The following is a 15,004-nucleotide window of genomic DNA, read 5'->3' on the forward strand; positions in this document are numbered from 1 at the left end:
AAGCAACCCCGGTTCACGCAGGTGCAAGAACCCGCCACCACCGAGTGTTGCAGCCTCGCAAGCTTTTTTCTTTTTTTGTCAGATACGCGCAAGGCGCGGGAGGGCAGTGACGCTCGCGACAAAGCGACCGCAGCTCACGACCTCATATCCCAGACTCGCACAGAAGCGCCCCACAGCAGCAAGACTCCCCTCTCTTGTGGGTCGAACCGCTTACGCAAGACTAAAGTTCCCGCAACGTCTCTATCACCGTGCCGCGCAAGCGACTTCGCGAGGCGGCGGCCGCTTTGCGCAGAGGGGAGAAACACCTTAAACGCCCGCCGTGACGGAAACGGGTTCACTGCGCCCGGTTTCGAGAGGCGTCGAAACACGGCGAAATAAGAGCGCGCCCACCAGAGACAGCGGTGCTTATCAGAGCGGGGAGGCAGCAGCGCTCCGCCGAGGGCGCAGCGGCGGTTCCCTTGTCTTCATTGCCTCGCATCGCCTGGCGAGCGGAACAGTACGACGCGTAACTCCTAAACGAAAACAGAAGGCGAGGGGTCAATACTAGACACCACAGCTTAGGGGCGCGCAATATGAGTACAGGTGCGGACACTAGTAAACCGAGCACGCAATTGCCTTTCGTATTTTTCGCGCGTTGCCTAATTGAAACTGGCATCTATGGTGGGTGCATGCCAATAGTGGGCGCATGTGCGCTTTCTCGAGGACAAACAGCGTTTCTTGATTTCCGAGAGGGAACAGCGTGCTGCGTTTACTTTTGCCCGCACCTGTACACAGTGCACTCGCGACAGGATGCGGGAGCGTTTAGCAGGAACGACGAGATATGGGTTGGGCGCATCAGATGGCTTGGCGAGAGTGTCGAAGGTACGAGTTGTGCGCGAGAAGATATATCGGGTACAGGTGGAAAGACCCCAGACCACATGGTCTGCGTTTGAGCCGTGGGGTGGTTTCGACACCCCTCTAAGGAGGCCCTCCACCGATTGTCACGACGTCGCGGTTAATCCCATTTCACGGAGGCACCTGCCATTCATTCATTGGCGATTTCAAGCCAGGGGTTTGACCGCGACGTCATGAGAACCGGTCGCCGCCAATAGCTGATCGCTTTCCTTTGAAGGCATTCGCCGCTTCGTTCTTCAGTTGTACCCGACCTGGAGGGTGAGGAACGGTCTTATCCTCAGCACTGAAAACCTTGGTCACAAGTGCACATAAAGGACCAGCTATGCCTGCTGAAAAAAAAAAAATTATCCCCTAGAGACTTACGACAAACGCTGCACGCTCTGGATTGTAACGACAGTCATTAAACGCGTCCGCCCGAGGAAGGAAGACATGCGCCAGGCCTCTCGGAGGCTACGTTCCTTCACCACCGGAGGAGGAGCTGCGCTCAGCCGTACACCCAACGAGAAATCGGCAGCAGAGACGGAACGCGCATCGCAGTCTCGGCAATTACGGGACTCGGTCAGAGCGCCACATTAACCGTGCCGATGCTTGGCGGGGCGAGGAGGGAAGGGTGGCGCGGCGACAGGCGCGGCCAAACAGTGTCAAGGAAGCCGGGAGAACGAAACAATGTGGGCGAGGGAACAGGTGGGGTGAGGTCGAACCTTGGCGCCGCGATCCATCAAGGCAATCGCGGCCCAGTTTTATGCGCGCACCCCGGGGAAGGCCCGCCGCTGCCAAATACGCCCCAGAGATCGGTGTCGACTGACGGCCGCGGGCGTCGACAACGCCAGTACGCAGCGCGAGTGGCACGGGTTAACGAGCAATCCAGCCCACCGCTGTATGCAACGGCTGCGGGTGGACGTCCGCCGCGGACATTGCGTTCGGGGGCGGGAGAGGCACGCTCGTGCAGCCACGCAGCATCCATCATCGAGTCGCGCAGTACACGGGTCACGACTGAGCGCGTGTTGGGGGTCGGTGTAAAAACGCGGCACGCGCCCACTAATGACCGACGTCGCGTCCGATACGCGACGACGTGCACGCTCGGAGGAGCGCCGCCCTGAAGCAAACCCGCACGGCATTCCACCAGTGGGACACGGGCCTCTTCCTGACGGGTGACCACGCGTCGCCGTCTAAAAAAGGGGACGGCGGCACACACTTCCGCGATGGTCGCGAGAGCATTAGCGCTGAGACTTGTGCGCGGCGGACAAACGGGGCTCCGTGACCAGAGTTCCGGACAGGCCCACTTCCGAACTGCACGGCCAGTCGCGACCTCGGAGTCACGCGTGGCCCCGAAGCAGGCGCGTGCCCGACGTGGGCGGAAGTGAGCAGGGGGAAGAGGCCCATCTGGGTAGCCGGTGGGCGGGCGACGCTAATAACGATGGGGGCACCGTCCAAAGGACACCACTCGGACAAGCGGGCTCTGAAACGAACGCCAGGGATCGCACACGAAGCGTATATGCAAGCCGGACAAGAGAAGCGGGCGCCAAAGCTCAAACACCATTTCTCTCGGTTCAGCCCGAAATGCTCCCCCAACGTGCAGCTCTTTATCCGTTCCAAGAAAGTCGCTGGGTGCATTGTCACAGCCAGCACAAGAGCCGCAAGTCATGTTACTTGAGAAGGGGGGGGGGCATTGAAATGTCAAAGCAGAAATAATTGCAGTGTCGACTCGCGAAAGAAGCAGCATTCGCGGGCTAAGCTGAACATTCTGCTGTACGTTGCTGGCAATGTCAGCTGAGCCGTCGTAACGCGCTCAGCGAGGCCTACGGTTGAATACACATGCGAGTGGTCTGCTGTTTGTTTTTTCCTTCTTTGTCTGGACCCCTGTTATCCCGACCGGACAGATCGGCCGCTCCCGACAACAACTATCGGCTGCGGATCAGAGCGTATATGTGCTTCAGCGGGCTGTTTTCCAGATCACGCGAGGCGACCTTCATATCGCAGTTATCGCCGCTTGCGAGGCGATTATCGCTGTTTCGACAGCGCCCAACGTTATTCCGAGGACAACAGAATGAGTGCGCTGACAGACAGCCGCAGAGTATACTCTATTAGCCGGGGGCAAGAGAAACAGAGATGTGCATCGCAGCAGAGCCATAGCTGAATAACGAGTCACGGCCCGGTAATAACACGCGCCTGCAAAGCATGCGGCAGTGGAGGACTCCGCGTTAACTTCAACATGCCCCGAAATCTCCCTATCTCTGCAATCTACCCGCCGTGGAAACACATCGAACCCGCAGCCTCGTGCTCTGCACAACAAAAAGATCGCGACTCGCAGTAGTAGCAAGCGCACACGCATAACCGCCGCACCTCGGACCCTTCGCAACCACAGCATGCAGCGGAGGCAGCTCACGTCAGCGGCGGCAGTCTTTCCCAGCAACAGCGTCACGGCCAGGCGGTAGGAAGGAAGGAAGCCCAGGAGGAAGCAGAGAGCGTGCCAGAACCACGTTCGCTGCGGAGCGGCGAGCGCCACCGAGAAACTGCACGTGCGCGCGAGTGGGGGAAAAAGCAGTCCGCCTCGGAAACCTCACGGGCGAACGAGGCGGAAAAACTAGAGGAGCAGGCCACGTGTTGAAACACGTGCCGAAACAGAGCGCGCCAAAAGAGTGAACGGCCACGGCGCTAGGCTAGAAGGGAGGGCAAGGACCGCAGCTGGCACACAGTTACGCAAGCCGGAGTCGCAGTCAGGCAGCGGCACGAGTACGCCGCAGAGCTACAGCCTCAGTGTCGCGAAGAAAGGGTTGGGACTCGGCTACGATTCGGTTAAGACACGGAGAGGTATTGACACTCCGCGATGGCCGCGTCAGTGAATATAAACGATGCATGAGCAACGCCGGAACAGCCTTTGCAACAGTTTATTACTATTAGCAACGCGAGCCAGAGCATGCGGGACCCGTGCGCGGGCAACACAGCCTGTCCTCCTCGCGCTTGTCCCCGGAAAAGGATTAACCTCGCCTGCAAGCAACTTCGAAGCGGGACTCCGCCGGAGGAGACAAAGGCCCCCATCCTCCCCGGTACTGAGAACAGGGGAAGAGGCCGCCTTTTCCGACGATCGCTGGAGATGGAAGTCCACGACCTCGGCAGCAGCGGTGACCGTTCTTGGAAGGAGGCTTGGCGACTACACGGGCCCTCAACCGGATCCGATGCGAGGGGGAACCGGACAACTAAGTTCGCTCGAAGGATCCCCGATTGGACACTCATCCAGTACCGAGATTCCCCAGTTGGGGAGATAGGGACATGAGAGGTTTTACATAAAGTCCGCCGCATGCTTATGCTATCTATGATGGATCTCGGGTATCGCATATGCCTCCTGATACCTTCATGTACCCCAGAGTAGTGTAAATAAACATGTACAGCCCTCTCGTCACCACCCTCCCGCTCTGGCTACTCCATCTCCTGCCGCGTCGCTCCTATCCCGAACGCGTCATCGAACATGGGCTACAACGAAAGGTAGCAGCGGTGGGGTGGACCATAACAACGGGAAGCTCGATACATTGGCCGGCGCGGTTGCCACTGGAAATAATCAACGCGGTTTCAAGTTCCGCCGGCCGAGCGAGAGGAGGCCAGTTCTGCGTGTTACGGTTTCCGAGCGGGCCGATTAGGGAAGCTTGAAAAGGCTTACCCAAGGACAATCGTCTAGATTAGATATGTACAAGTACGAACGACGAGACAGGGAGAAATGAACTCATTTTTGCCGTTGTGTACAATCTGATTAGGCATGTACTACGCGTCCAGGCGAAAACGGCTTGCAGAAAACACAATGACGAGGAATGTTTGGAAATCACAGCGGGGAAGGAACTTGACAGCGTGCTTAGCAAACAAAGGATACCCTGTGTCACGGCGCTCTTTGGCCGCAGATGCGCTTGCGCCGTAAAAATTCACTATCATCATCCTTCTCAATGCTCCTCATGTTTAAACAGTAGTGCCCTCGAGTCGCCGTGAATTCCGAACCGGTTTAACAGTTCAGGCTTCGCGTTTTCCGATCATGTTTAATTAACAGAGGCAGAGTGTATTCGCCTAGGTGCGCGCAGCGCTAGGTCCTTCATTCGCTACCCGTTGAAAACGACAAAAGACAAAGAAAATACCGCAACAAAACGCTGTACGATAACGAAAAACGAAATCTGCTCGAAGGGAGCCGCTCCGCAAGGAGAGAAGTATGCGCGGCAGAGCTCTGTTCGTGTTTCGCAATGAGGCGGTGTGAATCGCGCACTGCACGCCCCGGGCGGGGCGACGACCGCCGGAGGCCGTTCCGTCAGAAACAATAGCACACACCGGAGGCTGCGGCTGAAACGAGATGCGCCGGGCAAGTGCGCGCTCACCGCCACGTAATGCGTACAAAAAAAAAGAAGAAAACGGGGCACAAACAACAGTTATCCAAGAACGCCCCGCTTGCGCAGCACCTGCAGAGAGAGACAGCTACCGGAAGCGCGCTTTAGCAGAGGCTGGATTGCCGAGTGCTTCAAACCCCTGCACTGTTTAGCAGGTCGGGCTGTGCAACGCCGCCCCCATAAAAACCAAACAGAGGGCGGGTATAATTAAAGGGAGGAGACTACCGGAAGCCCAGTAACACAGAGCCGCCGCAGCAAGGGGCGCAGGAAAGTTGTTTCCGTGTCGCAGATAGGAGGCTGGGCCACGGAGCAATCTCGACCTCGCGACGGCCCCTCAAGGAGAGCGGCGATAAGGACAAATGAGGGGGTGCGTGTGTATGCGCACTGGGCGCACAATGAGGAGACGGGCACCGCTTAGGAACACAAGCAACTGAAGGCCCCGTTTCGTGGCACGTACAAGAGACCACACTACCCATACGGGCATATTGTTAGCGACCAGTGCATTTCCGTGTATGCGAAGAGGAAGGGCTCGCGGATTCCGTCGCACGACCACTTCGACTTAACGAGCATGTTCGACTTAACGCCATCGTTGATCAGATCGACTCATCGTCATTCAGATCGTCAATTGAAGAAATTTACTGCTGAAGTTCTACCCCCTCATGTAATACCCCTTCAAGGGGGCCTTTGAGGTATTAATAAATAAATAAATGCGCTCGGCACACCTGTTATTCCCGAGCCCCTCAAAAGACCCGCTACAGTGTTACGGTTGGCAGGTGACACGAGCAGAGAGAGAGCTGAAATAAGAGCACCCCGATCAGACAGTAGCGGCGACGTGAGGCTCACAACGCAGTGGATGGCTTCCGAGCAATTTCGACCACCCGGGGCCGTGGTACGCAAAAGCGCTCCTAGCATTATTTCGCTTCCATGGAAATCCGGCCAATATGGAAAGCAGCACACGTGGGGCGACGGATCGGAAGGCCCGCGACAGCCGTTGAAAGTCTACTCACCACGAGTTCATTCCGCCTTAAGAGCGAGGAATAGCATCAAACACGGATGCCGAAACCGCGCTGCCAACACTTGTGGCAGTCCTCACTTTCGGTACGTGCGCATGCCCACTACAGACGAAGGCGGTTGGTTACCTGCTCGACGAAACACGCTATCCGGCCGCGGCCACTACGACATCAGACATGTGAGGAAATCTTTCGCCCCGCTCGGTGCGAGGATTAAACCCGCAACGCGGAAGCTCGCCTCAAGCCATCTGATATGCGACGACGCAGACGGATACCTGCCGACCAGAAACCCCCGCACAAACGAATACGGAAAAAAAAGAGCGCTACCCCAGGGAGCGAAACAGCGGCCGATGCACCAGCAGCGTTATCTTCGCGAAAACAGCCACATATCACGAACCGAACACAGCGAAACGAATCTGCACGCGAAACCACGCACCGCCCTGTCCACGTGGCTTGCGATAGCTTCAATATGTTCCGCGAAACCAGTTGAGCCACTACACCGCGCTGACGAAGAAAAAAAATTAAATGCGCGCTTCAGATCGTCGCAGCCAGCAGGGTCTGTCAACGCATCAAACACAGAGAATAAAACAGAACACAAAAGGGAGCCAAAATAGTTCGCCACGCGCAAGTAGCGAAGGAGAGCCGAGAGCACGTGCAGGCTGGAACGCACAGGCCACCAGCCGCGCTACGCTCGGAAAATTACAGCCATGAGCACAGGCGGCACAGTAGCAAGCAGGCGGCAACCTTTTACGAGACACAGCCTCGACATGCAGCTCCTCCGGGGGTCTACGCTACTCTACATGTGCCACATCAGCGCCACTGCCGCGACCAGAAGCAGCCCGGCTCACAGCGTCCAGCGAGGAACAGCCACGGCGGGCCGGGCTGCTCTCCCGACGGAGTGACGGTTCGTCGACCTCGACAGCTGGCAGCGCGCGTGGGAACACCACCCCGGGGGTCGGAACCACAAGGGAAAAAAAGTCAACCGGTACGGCACAAAATACGCACCTCATGATGCCGTCAGCACAGAGACGTCCCTCGCGCAGTGATCCGAATAAACGGCGGAAGAAGGGACGACCCGGAACAAACACGATGGTTGGCGGCGATGGCCGCGTAATCCGAGAGCGCGCTGCCTCGACGATGCGCGTCGATCTCGGCTCCTGGTGCGAACAGGGCACGCACGGTGGCCGAGGGACGCAGTCACAGACCGACGGGTCAAGAGGAGCGCCACGCGGCACCGACGTCGGCGAGCGTGGCAGCGCGGCGAGATAGTGCGGTGGCGAGGCGCGCTTGCTCGCTCGCTGACGACTGCCGCACACGTGGTAGCGGTGGGGAGGGAAGAGGGTCCGCTACGGCGAGTCTCCGGACCGGCCGGCCGAACACTGCTCGCCCTCCTTGAGAAGCGCCGCGCCGCTGACGCAGGCCCACGTACGTACGTCGGCGTCCCCTCCCCTCGCCCCTTTTCCTGCGCCTTCAACCAGTTTCCAGAGGCTGTCCTCCTCCTCTCCGAAACGTCGACGCAGTGCCTCCGAGGCTGGGCGTAGCACGCGGCGACAGGCCGTGCCGGGCTGCTCTTTCCCAACCCCTTCTTTCTCTCTGGCGACACGGTGATAGAGCGAGGAGAGAGGAAATCGGTCCGAAATGCAGTCACCTCGCGATCCTATCCGCTCGTTGGCGCGCGCCACCGATGCCAGTCTCGTTTATTCGGACTCATTTTCCAGTCAGATTGGCCCCGCCGATTAGGATCCCGTCGCCTAGACGCGGCGCGCGCCGGAAACAAACATACAAAAAATCGCTCGGAAACAGTTTTTCTTCTTTCCAGCGAGGACAACGGGCCCCAGAGAAGACGAGAAGCGAATCTCGGGACGGTGCGATCACCCACACCGATTAGCTAGCCGCTCAGCGTCCACTACTGGCGACAATGCGCTGCTCTCTCCCTTTCCCCCAAATGGCGACCCGCTCTCTCCGCCGCAAATTGTCCACGCACCGCTGCCTTGCTGGGCCAGCGATTAGTCGGAAGATCGCTCTTGCGCGCGCACGGCGCCGCCGACACGTTTCACGCAGCAATCAGATTTCGCTGTGTTGCACTTTTCCTGCCACGTGAGGCGCAACCCCGGTCTCCGAAAAACACCCGGTGCGCACGAACACGTCGCATCAAGACACCGTCCCCCAAGTGAGCCCTGATGTTAGCCAGCTGTACAACAGTGGTACATGGGGTTTAACGTCCCAAAGCGACACACACTGGCCAGGAGGGACACCGTAGTGCAGAGGGTTAAGATATGATTTCGGCCAAGTGGGGTTCTTTAACGTGTGACATCGCACAGTACGTACACGGTTGAAACCGCCTCCTCAGGCTCAGCGACCGAGCATCCTAGCACCACAGTGCGGCCGAACTGTAAATTAGTTTTGCACCAATTTTTTTTTTCCTTCGTGTCCGTGAAAGTGTGCGGCCTTCCTCCTAAGCCATGCGCGCCGACGCTTCCATTTTTTTCGCTGTTCCTTGTCTGCAACGAGCGCGCAAATCCGACGGCCATGCAAGTGCATAGTTTAGCACTCGCATTATTGTTGTTCTCTCCCGCGCAGTGTCGGCGAGGCCCCTTAGGATAAATACACGGGCAGGCTTATTCTGCACGCCGGCCACTGCCAACAGAGCGAACAGGAGCGTCGGTTGCACAAAGCTCCCATGGCACGCAGCTTCCCCTACGCGCGTTCACACGGAGCCGGCCTTCCGCCGCCGCCGGGCACTTCCGGAAAACGCATCCTGTGGCAAATTCTCAAGCTCTCGGACGACGCCATCGTTCGCTATAAACGCGCTCACACCGAACGCCGCTGCTGCACCGGACGGAGCAGAACCAGCAGGAGTTGCGAGAAATTGAAAGGGAACATTTCCCGCATATACGCGCATTTCTTCGGAGGTTGACGCGGTATAGCTTTCTGAAACCTCGAAGGCGCGGCGGCGACGTCGTCGAGCGCGTTTAAAAGAAAAATAATTCCGGCGGCGTCTTTCCGTCAACCGGTGTGTGGGAGGGGGGTAATCGAAATGGAGCAGAGAGCTAAGGGGATTTACCCGCGCGCGGATTACGGCTGCACCGCGCCGAGCTGATTTCCCAGTCGGGAGACATGCGGCCCCAAATTCGTTCGTTAGGCGACGGCGCAGACAGTAAACAACGTCTAGACGGAGGACGGATATGGGTTGCTCGGAGGGCAGGAGTTAGCTGCGAGATCCGCCACACGCTCCGCTACGCAATGCCCCAGCCGCCAGCGCCCCCGCTAGCCAAACAGCGGCGCACCGCGGACGTGGCTCCGTGCGTGGCTACCGGCCAGTGAACGGTTCACGACGCACACGCCGTCTCTAAAGGGACACCTCGAGGCAAAAGTTAAGCCGACCTGCATCGACAGATTATTATATTTTAGCTACAAATACGATTATTTTGATGAACACAGATTTTAAAAATAGAAAAAAGTCGCCATCACCGTTTATCGCCCGGATCTTTGAGGCTAGGCAGTACTGCCATTGACTTCAATCAGCGATCACAGAGTCCCTTTCGGTGTAGACGTCCAGAGTTTACATCGGGCTGCGGGATAATTATTCATGATATTTTATCACCAACAAATGCGTCTTCGATCTGCCGCCGGAAAAACATCAATATACCAAGAGAGAGCCAAATAATCGATTCGTCAGTGCCCTTTCAAATGCGATTAACTCCGGAACACACAACTGCGCTCGCCGCCGGGAGCTTCACGGGATACGTTATACGATCCGATCGAAAGAGCTGCGGAACACGCGTCCGTTCGCTAAGATAGGTTTGAGAGTTAGACATGAGATCAGCAGAAAGGTCTGCAGCTGCGCAAAGAGCTGCACTAAAGGAAAAAAAAAAAGCCAGAACCTGCCGCGGCAGGTCAGCGACTACGGCATCCTAACTGTTGACCACAGTGACGTGCCACTAAGGGAAGTTTTGTTCGGTGAATTTTGGGAGTACAACATGGCAAAAGGGGAATTTTCCCCGCATTTGAGGACATTCGGAAATTCTATGAACCAAAATTGTATCACTTTTCCGCACACTGACGTATTTTTCGAGCTGCTCCAGGGGAAAATGCTCTGAAATGAGATTTCTTGGTCGAACAGTGGGAATTTTCGGGTACAGCATGGCACAACAGCGGTTCAGCACATGGTCGCGGCGGCAGACCTTGATTTAGCGATATAAACAAAAAAAAACAACGAACGGCTTGTGTTACAACATTCCAGTGCTAGTTAAATAACCCACGCAAGTCGGAAAATGACCTGGAGCCGCATCACAGTCGCTGTTCCGCAGAGCAAAAAGGGATACTTGGGCTAGGAGCGAGCCCTGTCAGCGTACTGTGTATCGTCGTGCGAAAGAGTCTTTGTGTGGGGAGAAGGGGGGAAAAAGTGAAATGCCTTGCACACCATTTAAAAATGACGACATCCTAATGTACTCAGTAGGGGGTGGGCAGGCAATCAGATTGGCGGATGCGGTTAGCAAGTCCGCGGGGGATGCGGCGGCCGCAAGCTGGCACAGCATGGGCTTCATCGAAGGGATATGGGGGCGGCCTTTATCCTGCAGTGGACGTAATTAGGCTAATGATGATTATGGCGACATTCAGCCAACCTAGCCTGGCACAGTTCCATGAAGGTACTTCTGTGGCCGATCCCATCTGCCAAGTAGAATCACTTACAACACTGCAAAGTTAAACCACGATGTAACGAAAGAAGTGAGGCAGGGGGAAGAAGGATGGAGAGAGTCACCACAGTAGAAAGCTCCAGATTAATTTCGATTGCCTGAGATTACTTGCCGTGCAGTGAGATCGAACAGCACAGGGGCAATCCTTTAAAAAATGCGACCATCGAGCGGTCGGGATTCCACCCCGCAACCAAATGCTGAGCAACCGAACGGCACGACCACTGGGCCACCGCCGCTGGGCATACGACCGCACTGTCCAGCCCCCTCCCAATATTACTTCAGCGATAACAATGCACGGTTACGCGCAGCGCACAGCAGCGGAGAGACAGTTAACCGACTTGGCGGCGCTTCGTAACGGCCTATACGGCAAATCGAATCCTCCTAAACGCCCCGAAGACCGGAAGACCCGCGCAACGTTTCTGAAAGAAAGAGAAAAGGACGTGGCCGCAAAGCCTGGAAACCGCTTTTCAAGCCCGGGTGAAGTCGTCACGCTTTCTCTTTACCCGGACGACCGGGCTTGCGAGTCTCCGTCGTTGCGACGGGCAGCGAGACTTCGTGGGGGCCGCCGCGAGAAACGCAAATCGACGACAAAGCAACCCGAAGGGGGGAGAATAATAAAACAAAATAAAAAAGAGAAGCGAGACACACATGACTCGCGCAAGACACCCTCGATTGTCGCTAATGGCTGGAAAGCGGCGCTTTCGCCCAAGCCTGGCTTTCTCGCGCCGAAGGTGATGGAGAGGAGGGGGGAGGCACGAAGGAAGAATAAAACGCGTCGCAACAACCAAGGGGCTTCCAAAAAAAAAAAAAACGGCGGATGAGAAGAGGGCGGGGGACAAACAGCACCGAAAAACGAACAAGGCGGGACGACAAAAAAAAAAAGTAGGCAGACAGACGCGGTGCAAGGAGCGCAGACACAACACGCGCCCTTACGCCATTTAGAGGGTGTTGCTTACGCACGCAGGCTAGCGACTGGAGAAGAAGAAACGGGGAGGAAAAGCAAAGAGAAAAAAAAAACAAACAATGCCAGCTGGGAGGAGGGGAGGGAGGCAGCGAAACGGGACCGGTCCACTTCCTATGCCATTAGCCTGCTATTCCAGGCAAGCGGGGCAGACAGGTGGTGGTACAGCCGGCAGCTCGCACGCACGAGGAAGTTGCGACGACACGACGGCGGCGCCGCCAAATCGCCCGAGTTTGCTGCCAGGGGCGGACGGACACTCGTACCCCCCCCCCCCCCCCCCCCCTCCGTCATTCTTGCGCAGGGCGGCACAATTTTGCACTACCGCAAAGTAGCGAAGAGGCGGCTCCCAACGGGAAGGGTTGATTCGTCGTCGTTGCCCGGCCGATGTCCAGCGCACAGCGAGCTTCCGCCGCCCGTCGGAAGCAGCAGCCTCTCCTCCTCCTCTCCCCGTTTCCGTGTTCTTCCCCCCCTCTCGTCCTGACCGAAAATAAGCCTAAGCTTCCCCCACATTTCTGTATTTCGTCCACTTGGCCACGCGCCGGCTTCCCGGCCAGCAGCGATCGGGTCGACAGCGCCCGGTGAGGGAGAGAGAGACCGATTCGTCCGTCGCCCGCGGAAGAAGAGGGGGCGATCTTCATCTCTTCCTCCTAGGAACAGATATGGGACCGTGGCAGCGGCGGAGTTCGGTCTAACCCCCCCTCTCCCGATCCGATGGAATCGGCGCTCGCGGAAGTCCCTCTCCCGCCGCCCGGTTTGGCATCGACGGACACGTTCAGGACGCCGACCTAACGCGCGACACCGAAACGAAGTAGCCCTGCCTAACTAGCAGATAAACCATACACACGGGAAAGGTGCGACGAAACGTGTCAAGGCACTTTGGAGGACGTGGGAAACGACGACGCTCGCTGAAGTGTCGCGAGGAGCCCGCAAAACAGCGACAAAAAACGCGGATTACCAGGCACAGCACGGCCTCCATACGGCTGCAGAGAAAAACGAAAAGGAACGCGCGAAGGAAGGGCTTGGCCACCCCGTCTCGGCCCCCGGCATCGCAAATTGGAACAACAAATCGAAGAACTCCCCCTCCGTCATCACCAGCGCAAGCGACACGTGTACGGGAAGGAAACGAGCATGCGTGAAGACTGGAAGTTGCGGACAGCCCTCCGCTTCCAGTTGCATACAACGTGCACACCAAGCGTCACTCGCTCTCATTAAAGCGAGACATTCATGTGGAAGAGATCCTCGCCAAGCACGCCTGCTCCAGTCGCGTTCGAGACACCCGGTCCGCCATATCAAGGCCACCGCGACCGCCACAGTTCATGAAATACGGAGCTATTCTGAAAGCCAGCACACGCGCGGCTCGTCGTCACAAATGCGAGACACCGCGACCCAGGTCTCGATAAACAGGCAACGAAATGCAAGCCAAAGAGGTTCCTGCGCTAGCGCACTGGACGAAAGAGGACTTGATGGCAGATTTTTTATCTTTCTAACGCGGCCTGGCCCTCATCCTCGGAGCAGTCGACGCGTACGTATTATTTGCGGAGAATACAAATAACCCTTTGGTGAATAACGCACACCACGTCCTCGAGCTGATCGAATAACGCTGCGCGCGCGCGCAAGCTCCTTCGGCCAAGAAGTCGCGCACCAGTCGCGCATACTTATGAGACGACCCCCTCTCCCCGTTATCGAACCACCACCACAACGCGTTCGCAGAGCGGCCAGCCTGCCAGGCAGCCAACCGAAGCCGAGCCAAGTCCGCCCAGTGCGGGCTGCCCTCGTTCGAATCGAACGCGACGGACGCCAAGAAACCCGCGAAATAAAAGGGCCGCCGAGAAAGAAAGCAAGACCGCTAAGAGTGAAAAGCAACCCGTCCCCAGCGAAAGGGAGCAGAGCAGGTGTGCGCGCGCGCGAGGACGCGCCAAACACAAACAAAAGTGCGAAGCCCGGGGAAATTTCCACTGAGCCAACTAGCGCTCCCCGCTCCCCTAACCTCCTCGCAGGGCCCCCCTCAGTTTCTTTCTCCGCGGAGAGATACACGCAGGAGCAATTTCGCGCGCAACACTCGCTCCCCCAATCTTCCGTCGGGCCGGCTAATCTGCGCAAGACTCAAATTTAGGGCCCACTTTCAGCTGCGGGGAAACGGCGCGGCCTATGATAAGCCCCCCGCAATTTCATTTCCTATCCGCAAAACCCGCAGGACCGAGTGCGGACGTCGGCCCGGTCTCGTGACACCTTCGCGCGCTACAGTGCAACCCTTCCCCCCGCTGCATCTCTCTCTCTCTCTGCAGTCGCATAGTTTATTTCCACCTTCCGACAGCCCGCCCAGCGCACTCACCAGGCGTTCTTTACCCCCTCCGCACGTAGCACTGCGTTCGCACGGTCCGGCCGCGCCCGTCCTTGTCCGGTTCTCGGGCAGACAAATGCGGTCTACGCGACACGGGAACGAAACTCCCAGTGAACGTAACGAAGTTACGCACTGTACTGAGCACGCGACGCTGTCAAAGCTATACCCCGCCAGGAAAATAAAAATGTGGCAAACCGTGAGCGCCGAGTGGGACTGAAAAGTCGTCACTGACCCGAACAACTCCAACAACACAGGGCGACCGAAGGAGAGAGAACAATACGGTTACTGCGGTTCTCCAGGTCAACAATGTCTTATCAACTGGCCTTCAGCTGCACCGGCCTAAACTGAAAAGTCGGCTGAATCAGAGAAAGCGTTAGCACGATGAAGCTCAGTTGTGACAATGCACTGTCTGGCATCTATTTCCGTACTTCACCCCGTTCCACAGCGTTAGCTGTTCTTGGTTCGTTCCTCGAAGACGTGGCGTCGTTTGCCTAGCCCTCCGGGCACCCATCGGTAATAGCCTGGAGCAGACACTTGAGCTCCGCCTTAAGGCTATGAAGCGGTAGCCTAATGGGTCCATATGTGCGGAACTGGCCATTCTCTCCATTCGTAGATCCCCGGGAGTCCTCGTACCCTTTCTTGGTGAAGTGGTGCCGCGGTTGAGCGAGACCCAGGTTGCCGTTTCCGAGCAGCCTATCACCACCAATCATTAATTTAACTGCCACGGTGGCCACCTCGGC

The 15,004-nt window shown here is 57.3% G+C and overlaps 1 protein-coding gene across 5 annotated transcripts in view; it reads right to left on the reverse strand.

Annotated features, from left to right (window-relative positions):
• Positions 1 to 15,004, reverse strand: part of spoon (A-kinase anchor protein spoonbill) — an 84,929-nt gene that overhangs the window by 38,111 nt on the left and 31,814 nt on the right. Inside the window, exon 1 of one of the 5 annotated variants that reach the window (XM_077655068.1) lies at positions 7,271 to 7,955. The exons of 3 other annotated variants lie outside the window; for them this stretch is intronic. The gene's annotated coding sequence lies outside the window, so the exon portion shown is untranslated. Of the gene's footprint in view, positions 1 to 7,270; positions 7,956 to 15,004 lie in introns of those variants that run through there. One more of the 5 variants, XM_077655071.1, reaches the window with a different exon arrangement.

The sequence above is a fragment of the Amblyomma americanum genome, chromosome 2, assembly GCF_052857255.1.
Source record: "Amblyomma americanum isolate KBUSLIRL-KWMA chromosome 2, ASM5285725v1, whole genome shotgun sequence".
NCBI classification, from domain to species: domain Eukaryota; kingdom Metazoa; phylum Arthropoda; class Arachnida; order Ixodida; family Ixodidae; genus Amblyomma; species Amblyomma americanum.